The sequence below is a fragment of the Phalaenopsis equestris genome, unplaced genomic scaffold (assembly GCF_001263595.1).
Source record: "Phalaenopsis equestris unplaced genomic scaffold, ASM126359v1 Scaffold000840, whole genome shotgun sequence".
Classification (NCBI taxonomy): domain Eukaryota; kingdom Viridiplantae; phylum Streptophyta; class Magnoliopsida; order Asparagales; family Orchidaceae; genus Phalaenopsis; species Phalaenopsis equestris.
In genome coordinates, this window is record NW_018165280.1 from 415,124 (window position 1) to 419,785 (window position 4,662).

Below are 4,662 nucleotides of genomic sequence, written 5' to 3' on the forward strand. Positions count from 1 at the left end.
CTTGCCTCCATAGTTTTCAAACACATCACATCAGCCACTATTGGTCTTCACCGTTTTTTTATCCCCACTTATAATTGTTATTGTCTAAATAAGATTATTGTGTCAAACACCTATATTTTCTTCATGGTGTCGAAGTGTAACTTCAGTGTAAAATTGTGACACATTTCTTCCTGTTGCGGGAAAAGAACGAACATCTGTTCTTACAAACATATAATGTATTAAATTGACTTAGCTAGAACCTTGATTTTTTTTTTTCCAAAGATTTTTCCACATAAAAATATTTTGTTTCCCCTCGTACTTCTCTTTCAACTGTGCGCGTATTGAATCTTCATACAATATTAAAATACTACTCAAACACATTCAATTTTGTGTCACACAATAGATCTCAAAATGTTAAATTCAAATATTTTTGTTTTTTTTTAAGAAAAAAAACTATATCTATATACAGACATAAATGTCATGAAAAAAAAATTATAATTGTGTCAATCAAATTATAAAAATTAAAAATTTAAATAAAGTTTTAAAATATTTTGTTTAATTGGCCAGTTATGTGGAGCTTAAATTAATGATGATTTATAAATTGTATCAATCATAATGACCAAATCAATCCTATTCTTGAACACCGTTCGTTTCAAAAAGGAAGATTTATATATACACCACATATTTTTTATGTATTTATATATTTAATCAATACTAAATATTGAAATTTGCTTATACAATATTTTAGTATTACAATTTACAAACATATCAAACACATGCTTTGAAATATATGTTTTAAAATAAGAATAAAAAAAAAATCATCCATAAATTTGATCTGATATTAATAATATTAAAATTTATGTGAATCAACATTAATTTAAATAAATAAAAATTACAGATGCGGACATTCCCTCATTTCATTTATCAAATATATGCCGGTTTGGAGGCTCGATGTAAATGTGTACGTATATCTTTTTTATTTTTATTTTTATTTTTTAACGGTAGCATTTATTTTTACAAGAAACAACTTTTTTTTCTTACATCTTATATTTCTATTTTATAATTTTTTTTTTTTCAAATTTGGCTTTATTTTATGGCTGAGTCAATCTCGAGCCACCCTCGATTTGCGCTTGAACTAAGACTAATTAATCGAGATCGAGCCTGAGCTTGATTATACACGTACGAGCAGATTGTTTATTAAGAAAGAGAAAAAATAATATCAATTAAAATTGGTGTACAATAAATTGATAAATAGGGTAAATAATTAGAAAATAATAATAATGAATTAGTTGCAAAAAAATATAAATTATAGAATTTTAAATATTTATAATAATTTATAGATAAAACTGTAAATTTAGGGCACGTTTGGGGTAGCTTATAAGTGCGGGCAGCATTTTCAGAACGCCGCCGTACCGTTTGGTTCGCGAGTTTTGCTAGTTTATCCGAAAACACGTTTGAGTTTTTACACTAAACGCAGGCAGCGAGCCGAACCCCGCTGCCCGCTCGCTGGCCGTGTTTCAGAATAAGCAGAAGCAAAACCGTTTTGCTCTTAAAAGAATAAAATTTCATGAGCCGCATTAAAATTTATAAAAGAAATTTCTCATACAAATTATATACTTTTTCCTAAAAAAATTAACTAGATAAAAAAATGACACCACATCTATAATTTGCCGGCTTAAATCCTGCAATAATAATTTTGCCGGCTTAAACCCAGGTGCGTGACACGACAGCACGTCATGGCCCATTAGCTGCCCCAACAACTAGGGGTGTAAACGAACCGAACACGAACGAACGAACACGAACGAACAAAGCTTGTGTTCGTGTTCGGTTCGTTTAAAATTTAGTTTGTTTGAAATAAGCTCGTGTTCATTTCTTAACGAACGAGCCGAACACAAACCGAACATGAGCTGTTCGCGAACGACGAGCCAGTTTGACATCCCTCTATAGTATATTAATATATTATTATTATTATTTTATTATATATTATAACTTATAAAATCTAATGTTTTAAAATATAATAAATTTTTTATATATAATTATTTTATATTATTTTATATTTCAAACAATAACGATTCGAACACGAACGAACACATCACTGTTCGTGTTTGGTTCGTTTAACTAACCGAACAAAAAAAATTTGTTCGCGTTTGTCTCATTTACTTATCGAACGAATCGAACACGAACTTATTGACGAACCGAACACGAACTGTTCGCGAACAACGAGCTTTTTTGACAGCCCTACCAACAACACATGGTGGCGCACCGGCTCCCTTAAACCGATTTTAGACATTTTTTTGTTGATGGGGTGTGTTGAATCTCAAACTCTTTGGTGCAAATGAGAGATTGAGAGGAGAGGAGCGCCCGAGATGTTCCGAAGTATGGAGAGACATGAGCGTGATGTAATTAGTATGATTATTTACATTTTTTTCATATTAAATTTCTTGATATTGTGAGGCTTTTTTCTCTCTAGACTCATACTTTCTTGGTATTATAGACGTCTATTTATAGAAGAAATATAGTCACAAAGTAAAAAATAATAATACTTTTATGCCCCTACTTTAATTGAGTGTTACAGTTTATTATTGACTTTCATTGCATCTTTTTTTTTTTTATTTTTAAATGAATTTGGCATCTTTTAATGTTTTTGGACCTTCCGGTCGGCAGGTCCTTGAGTTGGTTGACCGCGCTACTGCGATTGGCTATTTTGTTTGAATACTGGTCTATCTTCGCTCTAGGAAGCCGGTCGGATTATAGGGTGGTTGTTGTCCGATTTTAGTGTAGCCAGTCGGCTTGCTTGTTTCTTTGTGATATTTTTGGGGAAGAGTTGAGAGAACCTCACGTTGATACTTGTGAGATTGATAGGGAGACTAAACTTTTGTTCAGTTGTTGAGATGAATGTTTGTTTTCTGTAAGCCTGGTGGCCCTTCGGCCGGTCACCAGATCTTTAGTCACTAGTTGTGGTCGGCTGGTGGTTCTTCTGTCAGTTGACTTTATGAGTACTTATAGCTTTTTGTCGGAAGAATATTCTTTAATTTATCTCTTTTGATCTAGGCCGATTGTTCCGAGAGGGTACATAAAGATATTTTTGTGTAAAAATGAAAGTTCAGGGGTTAGAAATGTAAATATATTAGAACTGTTTGGCATGCATCCCTCTCATCCCTGAATAGCCTCGGCCGGTCATGGCTGCCCGCATCCGAAAGAGATCTAACTGCCGAGTTCCCGTAGTGTTGGACGAGACCCTGTAGCCTCCCGTGCGGCAGTACTGGTATGAGGGGGAAGCTTCTGTCCGGTTTCCAAATGGGCCCACATAATTGTGTAGATACGGTGCTTACGCACCATGAACATCTGGTCCCCTACGGCCCACTTGGCTATGGGTCTTTTGTGGGAAATGGGAACACATTTAAAATGATTTTTTTTTATATTTACAGTGGTTGAGAAAATTGATGACTAATGCACATTAATTTTTTTAGGGATCAAATAATAATCAAATGTAAATATGAAATGATGGTTAGTTTTTTGCTCAATAGTTCTTATAATTTTGTGAAGTTGTGGGTAGGGAGGGGTGTAAATGAGTCGAACACGAGTTCCAATCGTTAAAAAAATATCACTGTTCGTATTCGGTTCGTTTATATTTTGAACAGAAAAAGTTTGTTTGTGCTCGGCTCGTTTGCTTACCGAGTTGAACTTGAGCTGTCGCGAACAAATAGACTAATTTTTCTAATAACACAACCGTAAGATGTTAAGGGTAGGGGCAAGAGTTAACTCTTATTGTTTATATTAAAACATCATTTAAATATAATTTAATAAATTTTTATTCCATTTTTTTAATTAATAATTTTAATTGATTATTAATCTTTGTAGTCTTTAGTCAATTAATTTTTTTTTAAATACTACTCATCAATATATATATATATATATATATAATTCATTAGTTGTATTTCGGGCCAAAACGAGCCGAACACGAACAAACAAATTTTTGTTCGTGTTCCGCTCGTTTATATGTCGAGCACAAAAAAGATATTCGTGTTCGACTCGTTAACTTAGCTAACGAATCAAACATGAGCTCTTAACCAACCGAACATGAACTGTTCGCAAAGAACAAGTCGTTTTGACAGCCTTAGTTGTGGGTCATTCACTACAATGCCTGGTAAATAATGGAATTAAATATGGATTAAATGTCGATCAAATAGGAATGTTGTTGACATAATGACTCGTCTCGTTTCTTTACATATAAAGAAACAGATGATTGGAAAGAATGATGTTTGAAATCTACATATGAAAGACGGTGGATACTGGCACTTATAAAATGATAGTTGACTAATAGCATATATGTAATTGCTCTTTTGTATAAGAGAGGAGATGATGATTTACAAAAATTTTTAATAGAAGTCAACTATTAATTGACAAAGAATCGAACAATTTTTTTTAAGTTATTAGGATGATAAATTTGGCTGATTCAAATATTTAAGGTCGATCAATTTTAAGTGGTGGTGATGCATAGTGCTTGTGCTATCGTTAGTGGATGATGAGGATCGATGTTGGTTTATGGCAAGCATCAAAATGGATCAATGACAGTGTTAGCCGACAATGGATGTCAGTATTCATCAATTATGAGTGTTGGCGATGGCAACATTTGTCAATATCTAATATTGTATATTTGTTTTAAATATAAGGACATTAAGA